This window comes from Oryx dammah, unplaced genomic scaffold (genome assembly GCF_014754425.2).
Source record: "Oryx dammah isolate SB20612 unplaced genomic scaffold, SCBI_Odam_1.1 HiC_scaffold_28, whole genome shotgun sequence".
NCBI lineage: Eukaryota > Metazoa > Chordata > Mammalia > Artiodactyla > Bovidae > Oryx > Oryx dammah.
The window spans coordinates 18,680,527-18,697,469 of record NW_024070212.1 but is presented as its reverse complement, the minus strand read 5'-3'; the positions used below and the strand labels follow the sequence as shown (position 1 = coordinate 18,697,469).

The following is a 16,943-nucleotide window of genomic DNA, read 5'->3' as shown; positions in this document are numbered from 1 at the left end:
ACTTAGGCTTTCCTGAGTCTGGGGATAGTTTCCCAGCCAAATCATGTTTTGGCAAAGTCTGCCCATCTTGTCGTGATGGGCCCTGTGTCCCATCTCTGGCCCTCTGCATGCCAGCTGAGTGACTTCAGTGTTCATGAGGATGACTCAACCAACACCTTGGCCTCTTCCAATTCAGAGATCATCATCACAGTTCATTCTTCTGTATTTACGGCAATACATCCACCTTGAGAGATGCCCCCGGCTGATTCAGATACTCGGCCCATGGACCCCTCTTTTTCTCAGCTCTCCCACTTTGATGGTCCATGTATGGTTTCCAGCAGTACTGTGAAAAATACATGTACTCTGAGCAATTCCATTTCAGGAATTTAACCAGAGAAATGACACAGATATGCACAGGGATGTTGAAAGAATGGAAACAACCTAATATCCAACAATTAGGTTACACCACTGTAGAATATTACACACTGTCAATAAATTTTATTTTGGAAAAACATTTAGTGACACTGAATATATGATTATATTAGCAGATGCTTGTATAACACAGTGTGCCAGAGACTATTCTAAATGCTTCACACTTTCGTATCATTCAGCTTCCACAACTCTATGAGGTAGCTGTAGCATCACCTGTCCTAGTTTATAGATAAGGAAACTGAAAGCCAGAGAGGCAGGTATCTTACTTACAGTGATGGTGCTGACAGTGTGGTCTGTGAACCTCTAAGAGTCCCCAAGACTATTTTAGGCAGTTTGTGAGGTCAAAACTATTATCATCATTAATACTGTGTTAGGATGTTTTTCTTCTCTTCCATGATGATAATACTTGCAGTGATGCCGAAGCAGTGGGGGGAAAAACTTTTAGTGCCTTAGCATGAATCTAAGAGAGTGGCAGTCCACACACCCCTGGATTGAAAAAAACACAAAAACTGTCCTTGATGAAGCAGTAAAATCATGAATTGTATTAAATCTCAACCTTTAAAAAAATACTTATTTCTTTTGGCTGTGATGGGTCTTTGTTGCTGCTCACAGGCTTTCTCTAGTTGTGACAGATTGCATTGGAAGACAGATTCTTAACCACTGGACCACCAGGGAAGTCCCTAAATCTCAGCCCTTGAGTCCACATCTTTAGCATGTCTGAGGGAAAGTGGGAACTACATAGAGCGTGTGGCTGCATCCTGGGGTACAATGATGGACTTGAGGAAAGGCACTTGTGCAGTTGTTTGACTTGTGAGATGAACTAGCTGCTTTTTTTTTTTTTTTAATAATGTAACATTGTTACTTGAAAGAATAATGCCAGGGGCTTCCCTGGTGGCTCAGAGGTAAAGAATCTGCCTGCCGTTAGGTGCGACATGGGTTTGATCCCTGCTCTGAGAAGATCCCACATGCGGTGAAGCAACTAAGCCTTGTGCTTCGACTATCGAGCCTGCACTCTAGGAATCAGAACCGGCACCGTCTGAGCCCACATGCCACAGCTGCTGAAGCCCTGGAGCCCATGCTCTGCAACAAGAGAAGTCCCAGCAATGAGAAAGAGGCGTGCGCACCGCAACTACAGAGCATGCCCCTGCTTACCTCTCAAGAACAGCTGGAGCAGCAACGAAGACCCAGTGCAGCCAAAAAGCAGAATAGCTGCCAAACCATGGTTATTCAGGCTTGAGAATTTGGCAAACACTTTCTCAAAAGTAAATGATGTAAGCCTCACTTTAAGGAAAACAACTGACAGTTTTTGTTGTCTGTGATGAGATTTGAGTTCTCAGGTGAAATTTTGAATTTTGGAAATCTTGTATGTGCTACAGTGAACTTCACATTCTCAAAATATTTTAGATGGGTGATATTAATACGTACCTATTATGTATCAAAGTTGTGTGTTGTAATGTGTCAACATTAGGAAGCTCTGCATTATACAGTGAACTAATATTCTCCAAATGATCCATTTCAAATGCAAAAAAAAAAAAGAGAGAAAAGCAATGGATTCAGATGTAACAGATTACAAAAAGTATACTAATATGGTTTGGGATCCCACATAGTGACTGGCATTTTAAAGACTACTGTGTATTGAATTTCCCTGGTGGTATAACCACCTGGAAGGGTTAATTTTGAATCCATACTGGATTTGCTTCTGTGACTTTAATTCTTATATTGCTGCTTTTGTTATGATCAGATCAGATCAGTCGCTCAGTCGTGTCCAACTCTTTGCGACCCCATGAATCGCAGCACGCCAGGCCTCCCTGTCTATCACCATCTCCCGGAGTTCACTCAGACTCATGTCCATCGAGTCCGTGATGCCATCCAGCCATCTCATCCTGGGTCGTCCCCTTCTCCTCCTGCCCCCAATCTCTCCCAGCATCAGAGTCTTTTCCAATGAGTCAACTCTTCGCATGAGGTATCCAAAGTACTGGAGCTTCAGCTTTAGCATCATTTCTTCCAAAGAAATCCCAGGGTTGATCTCCTTCAGAATGGACTGGTTGGATCACCTTACAGTCCAAGGGACCCTCAAGAGTCTTTTCCAACACCACAGTTCAAAAGCATCAATTCTTCGGCACTCAGCCTTCTTCACAGTCCAACTCTCACACCCATACATGACCACAGGAGAAACCATAGCCTTGACTAGATGGACCTTAGTCTGCAAAGTAATGTCTCTGCTTTTGAATATACTATCTAGGTTGCTCATAACTTTTCTTCCAAGGAGTAAGCGTCTTTTAATTTCATGGCTGCAGTCACCATCTGCAGTGATTTTGGAGCACTAGCCTGAAATCTTCTCAGTCAGCCTCTCAGTTGACGAGCTTGGACTCTCTAACAGTGGCACAGAGGATAAGAATCCACCTTCCAATGCAGTGAACATAGGTTCTGTCCTTGGTCCAGGAAAATTCCTCATGCTGCAGAGCAAACTAAGCTCATGCATCACAACTACTGAGACTGCCTGCTGCAGCAACTGAAGCCTGCGTGCCTAGAGCCCTCCCCAACATGAGAAGCTGCTGCTGCTGCTGCTGCTGAGTCGCTTCAGTCGTGTCCGACTCTGTGTGACCCCATAGACGGCAGCCCACCAGGCTCCCCCATCCCTGGGATTCTCCAGACAAGAACACTGGAGTGGGTTGCCCTTTCCTTCTTCAATGCATGAAAGTGAAAACTGAACGTGAAGTCTCTCAGTCATGTCCGACTCTTAGCGACCCCGTGGACTGCAGCCTACCAGGCTCCTCTGTCCATGGGATTTTCCAGGCAAGAGTACTGGAGTGGGGTGCCATTGCCTTCTCCAAGAGAAAACTTTTGCAAAGCCATGAAGACCCAGCACAGACAAAAATAAATAAAAATTAAAATGACTGTGTATCAAGATTTGGTGTAGTTACAAGAAAGAATATCCACAGTTATCTGAAAAAGCATTTTGAAATATTCCTCCCTTTTGTAACAACATATTTGAAAAGTCATGTTTTCTTTATGCATGTCAATCAAAACAACATTTTCCAACAAATTGAATGCAGACACAGATATGAAAATCCAGCTATCATCTGTTAAAGAGACTTGCAAAAATGTAAAAGTTTTCCCTTCTCATTACATTTTTGTTTTGGAGAATGTAGTTATTTTTCATAGACACTGAACTACGTTAACATGTAATGCATTTATGGTTGCTATTTCTTACAGGATTAATATTTTTTTTTTTAGGATTAATATTTTTAAATTTTCTATTTTAATTTCTAACATAGTAAATATCAATGTATATGTAATTTACATTAAAAAAAACTCTTGGGAATCTTCAGTTTTTAAGAGGGTAAAGACCACCATGCTCTTGTGACCAAATTAGACATGAATCTCTCTTCTTGTGTAGAGACTTCTTCGCTGAACCAAGTTCCTCCCGGGCTATTCAAGGACTTCTTTCCTGCTAAAGTTCAAGCAGCTAATAATGAAACTGAGTTTGGTGCAAGCAAGACAGGGTTTTATGCAATGGCCAGAGAACAGGGGTTCTAAAAGCACCTTCTTCCCAAAGGGAGGGGAGTAAGGGAGTTTTAAGGCCTAGGAGGCAGACATTTATTCAGGACTCTAGGAAAGAGAAGGGGATTTTTAGGGGCAGCCAGGGCATGGGCAGTCTTCCACTGTCCTTTGCACACAGCATAAATCATGCCTGTTAGACTGCAGACACCCACTTTGGGTGGAGATCTTAGCATGGTGTTAAGAAGCAAAAGTAACGCTCTAACACCTCCAGGTTCCATCCACCTGCTGCGGTCAAGTCAGAGCTATTTTGGGGGTGGTTGATCACTGTATTTCTCTCAAAGTACCGCTGCAAAGCATCTCTGCCAAATACCAGGTACTTTCAAAACAAACACAGATCAATCAGAGCAGAGTCCTTCAGCTCTCAGGGGTTAGTGTGGAAACACAGAGATGAATGAAGGTAAGGGAAGCAGTGACCTTTTGGCTTACTTCTTCCACCATGTTGGATCTTGCCAGTGCAGTCTGGTTTTGGCTCTGACTTTGGTAACCTATTGATAAAACAAAAGTAGCCTGTAAGGTTAAAAACAGTTTCTACTCCTAAGGCCTGCTACATAGCATGCATGTATGCTAAGTCACTTCAGTTGTGTCTGACTCTTTGCGACACTATGGACTGTAGCCTGCCAGGCTCCTCTGTCTATGGGATTCTCTAGGCAAGAATATTGGAGCAGGTTGCCATGCCCTCCAGGCAATATTCACTACTCAGGGATCAAACTCTTATCTCTTATATCTCCTGCATTGGCATGAGAGAGTCATTTCCTAGACAGGTTGATAAGAAGTCCAGGGGTCCCCAAGGAGAGAGGGGTCTGGAATTCTCAAGGAGGAAGAAAGGACAAACTTTTTTTCTTCTCTACATCCCTTAGGATTATACAACAATAATGTATTCTGCCTGAGGACAGTCTCTGGATTAAACCTTCTGGTAAATCTGTAAATTATGGGAGTAGACCTGCTCTTTACAAGGATTATATAACAACAATGTATTCTGCCTGAGGACAGTCTCTGGATTAAACCTTCTGGCTAATTCCGTTATCTTAAAATGTAAATTATGGGAGTAGGTCTGGTGAGGTCTTTACAACCTCCAGACATTCTTTGGATTCATTGGAGAGTATATAAACTCATTGTTAACACTAACAAGCGGGTACTCTTTCTGCCCCCTTCTGATGTCTATGTCAGAAGCTTTCTCTATCTCCTTTATACTTTAATAAAACTTTATTACACAAAAGCTCTGAGCAATCAAGCCTTATCTCTGGCCCCGGATTGAATTCTTCTCCTCCGGGGGCCAAGAATCCCAGCGTCGTGATTCAACAACCTTTCAGGCAGGTGGGTTCTTTATTGCTAGCATCACCTGGGACACTTAAATGTTTAATTATACCTAATTGTTTCCTAGCTTAATACAAAGACTGGCAAGACAGGAGTGAAAAGGGCTTCCCAGGTGGCTCAGTGGTAAAGAATCTGCTTTCCAGTGCAGGAGCTGTGGGTTTGATCCCTAGGTCAGGAAGATCCCATGGAGAAGGAAATGGCAACCCTCTACAGTGTTCTTGCCTGTGAAATCCCATGGACAGAGGAGCCTGGTCGGCAGCCTACAGTCCATGGGGTCGCAAGAGTTGTACACAACTTAGCACCTGAACAACAGCATTTATTTCTGGACTATAGAAACGCAGATTTGGGGGGAAGGGGTTGCTTTTATGAATGTTTGAAAATGTTTCAGGATGTTACTTTTGTAGTACAGGGAAACATGTAAAATTACTTCTTTGAACTCTATTTTTTACTGATAGCTTCTTCCTTTCTTTGCTTCTATCTCTGATGAGCAAAGGCCTCTTAACCTATCATTTAAACCACTATCTTTCCAATTATTTTTATCTCCCAAGCTCTTTTTTAACCCACACTTGCCCAGCTAAACTGCAAGCATGGATTGGTTCTCAACCACTTACCTTTTCAGTATTTTCATCTGGACTTGTCAGTTTCAGAAAAGTTAAGTCATTTGAGTAAAGACAGTTAATTAAGGGTCAGAACCAAGATCAAAACCCAGTCTATCTCACTAAAATATGAGCCTCCAAGAAATGACTATTTCCGATTATCAGCAGCCCTCTCATCATTTTTTTGCAGCAACTACTTCATCACACTTTCCTCTACTCCCCAGAAGACACTCAGCAGAAGACATCACTCTCAGCAGAAGACATCACCTTTACAAAGGGAGTCAAGGCCCTTAGACAGTAAGTTCTGAAAGTTCTGAACCTCTCCTCTCTTATCTTCTTCGGCCTCTCCTGGCAGCAGTTATGCCCCCCTCTCTCCTGTCTCTCTTGTCTTCAGCATCTGCTCTGCCAGTGCTTTTCCCTTGGCACATAAGCATCAAGTCCACACTATCAATAACCTTACATGAGACTCTATGCTTTTCTGGTTGATGTTTTATTTTACAATGAAATCTATTTTGTTTAAAATAAAAAAATATAGGTTATTTATGGAAATGAAATATGAAAGGGGGGAATGAAAAAGTTGGCTTAAAGCTCAGCATTCAGAAAACTAAGATCATGGCATCTGGTCCCATCACTTCATGGCAAATAGATGGGGAAACAGTGGAAACAGTGGCTGACTTTATTTTGGGGGCTCTAAAATCACTGTGGATGGTGATTGCAGCCATGAAATTAAAAGATGCTTACTCCTTGGAAGGAAAGTTATGAACAACCTAGATAGCATATTAAAAAGCAGAGACATTACTTTGCCACCAAATGTCCATCTAGTCAAGGCTATGGTTTTCCTAGGAGTCACGTATGGATGTGAGGGTTGGACTATAAAGAAAGCTGAGCACTGAAGAATTGATTCTTTTGAACTGTGGTGTTGGAGAAGACTCTTGAGAGTTGGACTGCAAGGAGATCCAACCAGTCCATCCTAAAGGAGATCAGTCCTGGGTATTCACTGGAGAGACTGATGTTGAAGCTGAAACTCCAATACTTTGGCCACCTGATGCGAAGAGCTGACTCATTTGAAAAGATCCTGATGCTGGGAAAGATTGAAGACAGGAGGAGAAGGGGACCACAGAGGATGAGATGGTTGGATGGCATCACCGACACAATTGACATGGGTTTGGGTGGACTCCAGGAGATGGTGATAGACAGGGAGGCCTGGCGTGCTGCAGTCCATGGGGTTGCAAAGAGTCGGACACAACTGAGCGACTGAACTGAACTGAACTGATGGAAAGGGAAAATGCTCATGATGTATGAAATAAAACAAGAAACCTTCAAAGTAGATAATTTTTATTCAAAATGTCTCCTCTGTCAACTGGGTTTATAAAAGAACCGTCTATTCTTTTCACTTTTCTGTGCTTTCTGAGTTGAATAAAAAGACTATGTTACTACTTTTGTAATCAGAAAAGCTCACATGTTGTCTTTCAAAAGTAAAATCACCATCACAGCAAAAAGAATAAAATACCTAGTAATAAATCTACCTACGGAGGCAAAAGACCTGTACTTGGAAAGCTATGAGACACTGATGAAAGAAATAAAAGATTCACAGATAGAGAGACATACCGTGTTCTTAGACTGGAAGAATCAACACTGTGAAAGTGACTGTACTACTCAAAGCAATCTACACATTCAATGCAATCTCTGTCAAATTACCAATGGCATTCTTCACAGAGTTTGGACAAAAATTTTACAATTTATATGGAAACACAAAAGACCCCCAAGAGATAAAGCAATTTTGAGAACTAAATACAGAGCTGGAAGAATCAGTTTCCCTGAGCTTAGACTATACTATAAAGCTAAGGTAATCAAAACAGTATGTTACTGGCACCAAAACAGAAATATGGATCAATGGAACAGGATAAAAAGTCCAGAGATTAAACCCATGCTCCTATGGTCACCTAATCTATGACAAAAGAGGCAAGAATATACAATGGAGAAAAGGCAACTTCTTCAGTAAGTGATGCTAGGAAAACTGGACAGTTAAATGAAAAAGAATCAAGTTAGAACACTCCCTAACACCATACACAAAAATAAACTTGGAATGGATTAAAGTCCTAAATATAAGACCAGACACTATAAAACTCTTAGAGGAAATCATAAGCAGAACACTCTGACATAAATCACAACAAGATATTTTGACCCATCTCCTAGAGTAATAAAATAGAAGCAAAAATGAACAAATAGAATCTAATTAAACTTAAAAGCTTTTGGACAGCAAAAGTAATCATAAACAAAATGAAAAGACAGCCCTCAAAATGGGAGAAAATATCTGGAAATGAAATAACCAACAAGGGATTCATCTCCAAACTATACAAACAGTTCATGCAGCTCAATATAAAAAAAAAAAATCACCAAATCAAAAAGTGGGCAGAAGATTGAAATAGACATTTCTCCCGAAGGCATACAGATGGCTAAGAGACACATGAAAGAGATACCCAACTATCACTAGTTATCAGAGAAATGCAAATCAAAACAACATGAGGTATCACCTCATACCCCTCAGAATGTTTTGTTGTTCAGTCACTAATGTTCAGGTCTGTGTGCGGGTTGGAAAAGAATTTCCAGACATGAGGCAGAATGAGAGGAGAATAAAATTTATTTGAGTGGGAGGCCCTGTTACAACAGTGGGCTGGCTCAAGGGAGAGCTGAATGCTTTCACAGGCTTGCAGCTGTTTTTTACAACCTCAAAACAGAAAATTCCTACCGGAAGGGTGGCATTAGGTGATTGGTTAGGATGCTATAGGGTGGATAGTAGGGTGGGTATTTTACATAATATGGAGTCAAGGAACTGGCCGGTTTAGATCTGGAGGCTCATGGCAACAGTTGCTACGGGACTTGGTCAGTTTTGGAAATTTGTATCCTGTGACTTTGGTACAGGGCTCCACATCTGTGACCTTGGTATAGGGCGCCAGAGCTAAGCTGTGTCTGACTCACTGCAGCCCCATGTGCTGAAGCATGCCAAGCTCCTCTGTCCTCCACTGTCTCCCAGAGGTTGCTCAAATTCATGTCCACTGAGTTGGTGATGCTATCTAACCATCTCATTCCATGCCACCCCTTCTCCTTTTATTTATTAGTTGATGCTGCAAAAACCTTTATTGTTTCCATTTGGTCCAAGGCTTGAGAGGGCTCCAGAGTGTTAAGACGCTGCCTAGTGGCTGCAGAGAGGGGGCTTCAGGCAGAAGCCCTGATGTTAGGTGTGTGTGTGTGCTCAGTCCTGCCTGACTCTTTGCAGCCCCATAGAGTGTAGCCTGATGTTAGGGGGGCTCCTCAAAGGCCGCTGGGCTTCAGAGGCTCCTAGTCATGGTTGAGGGTGAGCCTTTCAAAGAGATATTCACCCAACCCAGCCTGGGGACCAGCCGGCCTGCAGAGGTTGCTCACGTGGTCACCATCTTCTTGATGAGTTTCACCTCCTCATCTAGGAAGTGGTTTTCCAGGAAGTCACAGAAGTGGGAGTCTGCACGAGCAGAACCCGGCCATGCAGATCCACTATGGTCTGGTTCAGGTTCCTCTCTATGAGAAGGGCAGCTTCCAAAGTGCCCTGGGTTTTACCCCACTCATCTTCAGATGATTTCTGCATGTCCAGAAAGAGGGGGCGGCCACTGCACTTGTTTTGCATTTTCAAGAGACTTTCCATTCTCTCACACTTCTAGGGGCCAATTTGCAAAAAAAATTGGGTCATACCCTCCAGAGCCACATTGTCGTGGTCAAAACAGAAGCCCAGAGAGAGGTAGGTATAAGAGGCCCACAGATACATGTTGACCAGGTGATGACGGCGGCCTCCACCTTGGTGGAATAATTCTGACAAATCTGGGAGCTCATGGTTGATTGGTAATAAGGAGTGAAGCTCAAAAAATGGTGACTGGTCCTAGTGATCATGGACAGCTGAGTGGCTGATTCCAAAGGCTGTAACTGGAAAAAATGTTGGATGGTGGTTGCAGGCTGGAGCAAGGGGGTGTCTTAGGTCTGTTCCTTTCAAGCACTGTTGAAGCAAGAGACAGATCCATGGGACTACCAAGTGCACTGTGCCTCCTTCTCCTTTTAAGGCCCTCAATCTTTTCCAGCATTAGAGTTTTTTTCCCCAGTGAGTCAGCTCTTCCCATCAGGTGGGCAAAGTATTAGAGCTTCAGCTTTAGCATCAGTCCTTCTAATGAATATTCAGGGCTGATTTCCTTTAGGACGGATTGGTTTGATCTCCTTGCAGTCCAAGGGACTCTCAAGAGTCTTCTCCAGCACCACAATTTGAAAGCATCAATTCTTTGGCACTCAGCCTTCTTTATGGTCCAACTCTCACATCCATACATGACTACTTTGATTATATGGACCTTTGTCGGCAAAGTGATGTCTCTGCTCTTTAAACATGCTGTCTGGTCATAGCTTTTCTTCCAAGGAGCAAGCATCTTTGAATTTCATGGCTGCAGTCACTGTCTGCAGTGATTTTGAAGCCCAAGAAAAGAAAGCTGTCACTTCTTCCACTTCTTCCCCTTCTATTTGCCAGAAGAGATGGAACCAGATGACATGATCTTAATTTTTTTCAAGTTGAGTTTCAAGCCAGCTTTTTCACTCTCCTCTTTCACTTTTATCAAGAGGCTCTTTAGTTTCTCTTCATTTTCTGTCATTAGAGTGGTATCATCTGCATATCTAAGGTTGCTGATATTTCTCACGGCTCTCTCTCCTCAAAATGGCCCTCATCAAGAAATTTATAAAGAATAAATGCCGGAGAAAGTGTGGAGAAAAAGGAGCCCTCCTACACTGTTGGTGGGAATATATATTGGTGCAGCCACTATGGAGAACAGTATGGAGGTTCCTTAAAAAACTAAAAATAGAACATAAGACCCAGGAATCCCACTCCTAGGCATATACCCAGAAAAAAACCAAACATAATTTGAAAAGATATTTGCACCCCAATATTCAATGCGGCACTATTTACAATAGCCAGGATATAGAAACAACCTAACTGTCCATCACTAGAAGATTGGGTAAAGAAGATATGGCACATAAACACAATGGAATATTACCCAGTCATAAAAAGGAATGGCATTGTGTCATTTGTGGAGACATGGATGGACCTAGAGTGTATCATATAGAGTGACGTCATATAGTTTAATAACGGATATTTTTCCTCAGATTTTATTTTATAAGGCAATGTCATATTTTGACAAATAATTGTGAGAGATTCTTTTATTGATCTTTGTGAGAATAGAATGGAGATAAAATATGAATCATGCACAAGGCCCTTATCTGATAAGTTAAGATAGAGAAACCAGAGCAATATGTCAAATGAGCTAAGACTATAATGACGAAACAACAGAATGAGGTGCTGTTGAATTTACAACACTTTATGTACCTCGGAGTAATGAGGAAAATATTTTCCTATCCTAAGAGGGCAAATGTGATGCAAAATAAATTATTATAATGTGAAAGCACATTGTGTGTTAGGCTTCCCTGTGGCTCAGACTGTAAAGAATCTGCCTGCCACGGAAGGAGACCCAGGTTTGATCCCTGGGTCAGGAAGATCCCCTGGAACAGGAAATGGTAACCCACTGCAGTATTCTTGCCTGGAAAATTTCATGGACAGAGGAGCCTGGTGGGCTGCAGTCTATGGGGTTGCAGAGCTGGACGTGACTGAGTGATAACACACAGATTATTATAATGTGAAAGCACGGTAGAGTAATCCGAGATGTATTTTTCTAGTGGATTCCATTAGGACTCCTAATGATCGCTGGGGGACTCAGTCAAATGTCACTTCTAGTTCTCAGAGACATACTCGTTCAGTACATCTTGGGCATAATTAATCTGTATTTTTAATCAGCACCTCAGGTAAAACTGACTTAAGTTGTTAACACTATTTTCATATTGTGTGAGAGAGGAATGGATAACTTATACAATTCTTCCTCTTTGTTTTTGGCTGCACAGCCTTCAGGATCTTAGTTCCCCAACTAGAGATTGAACAGGGGCCTTTGGCAGTGAAAGGGCGGAGTCCTAACCACAGGATTGCCAAGGAATTCTCTATACCCTTTTTTTCCCACACTTCTAATAGATGCCTAAAGGGCTTCCCAAGTGGTTCCAGTGGTAAAGAATCCGCCTGCCAATGCAGGAGACATAAGAGGCGCAGGTTTGATCCCTGGATTGGGAAGATTCCCTGGAGGAGGGCACAGCAGCCCACATCAGTATTCTTGCCTGGAGAATCCCATGGACAGAGAAGCCTGGTGAGCTACAGTCCATAGTGTTGTAAAGACTGCAGCTTTTAAAAGCTTTTAAAGTACATAGAGAGAGACCTCCATGAAATGCTATAACGGATGTAGAAATTTGCTGCATCTTTTGAGAGAGAGAGAAAAAAAAACTAAACCCATAACTCATCAGAAACAAAATAAACCTCTCCAACCCACTGCTTTTAGGAAATATCACTTTTTATCATAATTTTATCATAAATTTTGGTAATAAAATCAGTTCACTTAGTATAATTTTTAAAATAAAAGATTAGGATTTAGCCCTTTACTCAATATGTAACACTCCTCTCCTCTTCCAATAGTAGACAATATTTTTTGGATAAATTGGTATTTATTGTTTATATAATTATGATTTTGTAAGGTTTGTTTTTGTTGTTGATTAGTCGTTAAGTTGTCCAATTCTTTTGCAACCCCACTAGGCTTCTCTGTCCATGGTATTTCCCAGGCAAGAATACTGGAGTGGGTTGTCATTTCCTTCTGCAGGGAATCTTCCCAACCCAGGGATCAAACCTGTGTTTCCTGCATTAGTAGTCAGATTCTTTGCCACTGAGCCATCAGGGGATTTGTTTACTATTAAGCCTCTATTAAATCTGCCTTTTATGCATATTTTTGTTTTTCCCAGAATTTATAACTGCCTCGGGCTTTTTTGTTTCTTTGTTTTGTTTTCATTCCCTCTGTTAGAAGTGTAAACCTCTCAAATTGGTCAAAGTAGGTAGCTTGATGACCTTGTGTGATGGCCTTCCGTTCTAATCTGGCTGGTTGCATGAGGCCTGCAGCAAGATTGTCCTGATTCTTCCCTATGCCTCCACCCAGGCAATCCCATTGCCTGTCTTCTCTGTGGCTCCTCTGTTTCCTAGATGCCATGTTCTGATTCTCCCTGGTCTTCTGCTCTGTTTCAGTGGAATTCTTCATCCAAAAGCTTCCTGAGGAAGGGAGCCCAGAAAACAAATTTCCTGTCTTTGCATGCCTGAAAATATCTTGGCAGAGTATAGAATTTTGGATTAAAAATGTTTTTAGAATTTTTAAGGCGTTGTCCCATTGTTTTCTAGTTTTTAGGAATACTATTAAATCCAGTGTCATTCTGAGTATGCAACTATCTTTTGTACACATCCTGATTTTTCTCTCTGGACAACTTTACAAGTTGCTCTTAATATTTACTCTGAAATTTGATGACGAAAAACCTTTGGGTGTTTGATTTTTTAAAATTTTTGTTTGTTTCCTTGTTTTTTTAATTTAATGTGCTGGTAATTTCATGGGTCCTTTCAAGCTATAAACTCATGTCCTTCAGGGTAGGAAATTGTTATTGAATTATTTCTTTAATGATTTTCCTACTGACTATTTCTTCTCACTTTCTAAAACCAGATACTCTGTCTTCTAGACTGAATTTCTAATTTTCTTACACTTATTTTATATTTTCTATTTCTTTGTATTTTTATTCTATCCTCCAGGATATTTCTTCAACTTTGTTGTTTAGTCGCTAAGTCGAGTCTGGCTCTTGCGACCCCATGAACTGTAGCCCACCAGGCTCCCCTGTCGATGGGATTTCCCAGGCAAGAATACTAGAGTGGGTTGCCATTTCCTTCTGCAGGGAATCTTCCCAACCCAGGGATCAAACCCACACATCCTGCAGTAGCAGGCAGATTCTTTACCACTGAGCCACCAGGAAAGCTTCGACTTTGTCTCAGAATTCTTTTTATTAAATTACAAACTTCCATTTATATATATTTTTTTCTTTTCTCTTTGGCCATACCCCATGGCTTGTGGGATTTTAGTTCCCTAACCAGGGATCCAACTGGTGCCCCCTCTAGTGGAAGGGTGGAGTCTTCACCATCAGACCAACAGGGAAGTCCCTCACTTCATTTTTTTGGGGGGGGTGGGGGGGTTAAATATGCATTTATTTTTAACTGATCACTTCGTATTTTTAATTTCCAGAAAGTCTTATTTTCTTTTTAAAAAAACTATATTAAAGTATAACTGATTTATTATCTTGTGTTTCAGTAAATCAGTTATACAGAAAGCGTGAAACGCTTCATGAATTTGCATGTCAGCCTTGTGCAGGGGCCATGCTAATCTTCTCTGTATTGTTCCAACTTTAGTATATGTGCTGTAGAAGCCAGTACAAGTCTTTATTATTTTCTGAATTTTTCTTTTAATAATAGCATCCATTCTGTTGTCATGGGTGCAATGTTTTCTGTTGATTTCTGATGATGTTAATTGCAGTTTGGAGGACATTTCCTTCTGGTCCCCTCATTATATGTTACACTCCAGGTTCCTTTTCTTTTGGCTTCTGTCTTTTATGTGTGATGCTTGTGAACTTGGGCTGTCTGTTCCAATTCAGGCATGAGGTCCAAAGTTGCTGATTAGAAGCCCAGTGCAGGGGCCAGAGGTGGTCAGCTGGGGCTGACTCACTGTGGGATGGGTGAGGGAGGGATCAGTCTTCTAGTTCCTGTTAAGGTTTTTTCCTGTGTCAGTCATCATCCCCAAAAGAAATTTTCAGTCCTCTTGCCTCTATTGCCGGAGGACTAAACACTTTCAATTTTTAAAGCCTTTACAAGTCCTAAGACTCCAATTATTTCATGCCTTTTTGGTTTTCCTCTCTCTACCTCATGAGTAGAATGGAAAATATTCAAACTTAAGGATTTAAAACCTTACACATGAGACATTCCAGTTTTCAAAATTACGTCTCTCATTGTCTCTAGTCTTCTCCTTGAGCTTTTATTCTTTTTAATTTCCATACTCTCCTTTTGATGTGCTTTCTCGATGGAGCAGAGATAAATGGGTGTGCTCAATCCGCCACGTTTAACCAGGATGTCCTACTTCCCTAAGTCTTAATTACTTTGTTTCTCTAACTCATGAGGTGGCTGTAAAAATTAAAAGTAGTGTATGTGTAAGAGGATGTTCAAAGAGATTTTTCTTGTTGTCTTAGAGTTTGAGCTGAGTGCTCAGGGAAAGAAGAGCATGTGGGTTCCCCACATGGTAGAGAAAGACTTTACTGGACAGACAAATGAGAACAACTCCTCTAACAGTGATGGTCCCTCATCATCATCTTCAGCCTGTATAAATGAAACTCTTGACAAGGGAATGAAGCGTTGTGGAGATGGAGTTGTCGGTCTGCTCTATGGAGCTTTGTTATCGCCCCTACTTCGTCCTTAGGAAGGCAAGCAGAAGCTACAGACCAAGTAAGGAGAATACCACGAGACTGGGGTGCCTGCAGGAAAATCACTCCTTGACTGGATGATTCTTGGGTAGTAGAATTATTATCCCAGTGCTGCAAAAGAGCACAAGCAAAGCACTGTGAGAGAGGGTTTTTTTAAATTAATTAATTAATTAGGCTGTGCTGAGTCTTAGTTGGGGCACTCGGGACCTTCAGTCTTTGTTGCGGCATGCAGAATCCTTTTTAGCCTCTGCATGCTGGATCTTTACTTGCGGCATGTAAGATCTGTTCTCCAAAGAGGGATCAAACCTGGGCCCCCTGTCAGAGAATTGTGGAAAAACTTGACGTGAGTTTACTGGCATTTGGGAGACGCATATGAACATAGGGATAAGTATCTGCTGATGGTTTGGTGACCAGGGCACATTAGGGAATGACTGGAGCCCAGACCAGGAATGGCAGTGCTCAAGAGTAGCCTGTACTTCTGGCACCTGGCATGATAAGGATGTGGAAGTTTCTCATGGGCCAGGAGGACATCATGGAGAGTACCTGGGTTTTAACCATATAGATGGGGCTCTGTCCAAGAGAGGTCCCTGCAGGGCAAGAAGACTCCAATGGCAAGGAACAGTGAAGAAGCTCAGGTCTGCAGGACCTCAGTTGGAGATGCACTGTGATACCAAGGGGTGTGCAGTGGGGAGGGCCTGGGAGTCTCCTCAAACACCACCCTCCAAGAGAGACCCAGCACTTAGGCACCTGTCATATGGAAGGTTCTAACAGACCTGGTCATACAAAACTACCCTTTCTCTTTCTCCCACTAGTCCAAGCCTGGAGAAGTCAGAGGCAGGAAGTGGAGGGAGGGTGTAAGAAGAGTGAAGATAAAGGTAGCCCTGTCCCCACTTTGCTGCTTCAGATCTCTGGGCTGTGAGTCCAACTTGAGTTGGGGGGTGGGGAGTGAGCTAGGAATTGAATATAAGATTGAAATATTAAGAAACAGACTGTTCAAGACTTGTATCCCATGAAAATAACAAGAAAACCATGGGGTGTACTTGAGAAATGTGTTCCAAGGATGGGGAAGTTTCCTGACAGAGCAGAGTTGAAGACAGCAGCTGATGGCAAATGGGATGGGTTGGGGGGGAATTCTTTGTACCTTATCAAACCCAGACAGTTAAATAAATCAGTTAGAACTTAAAGTGCTAGGCATTCATTCAATCGATATTTATTACCAGATTCTATGTAAGTTTCAGGGAATAAAAACAAGAGTGAAGCTAAGAGTCCCTGCTTAGATAATCGAGTGAGGAAGACATTCTGTCTAAGGTAGGAACTGCATTTAGCAGCTAATAATGGAGACCAGAGATAAGACTGAAATTTTACTTTTCTCTTCTGTAAAAAATGTCCATAGATAGAGGGTTCATAGTAGCTCCGTTGTCAGCAGAGCCCAGGGTCCTTCTATCTTTCTGTACCACCATTCTCAGACTGGTTTTCATTCTTAAGACTTGTGGTCTAAGAATGGAGCTCCAGTTGTCATATTCTGCATTCCAGCCAGAAATCAGGAGGAAATGGCAAAGGGCAGAAAAGGATCCATATCAGCTTTTTTGCCCCCTTTTAGAAAGCCTTCTTGAGATTTCCCTGGCAGTT

The 16,943-nt window shown here is 41.9% G+C and overlaps 1 non-coding gene and 1 pseudogene across 1 annotated transcript; both read right to left on the bottom strand.

Annotated features, from left to right (window-relative positions):
* Positions 1-9,224: 9,224 nt before the first annotated feature.
* Positions 9,225-9,749, bottom strand: LOC120855883 (annotated as a pseudogene).
* Positions 9,750-14,170: 4,421 nt separating this feature from the next.
* On the bottom strand, positions 14,171-14,277 carry LOC120857180. The gene has a single exon (XR_005719637.1). It is a non-coding gene; the product is annotated as a U6 spliceosomal RNA (small nuclear RNA).
* Between the last annotated feature and the right edge of the window lie 2,666 nt (positions 14,278-16,943).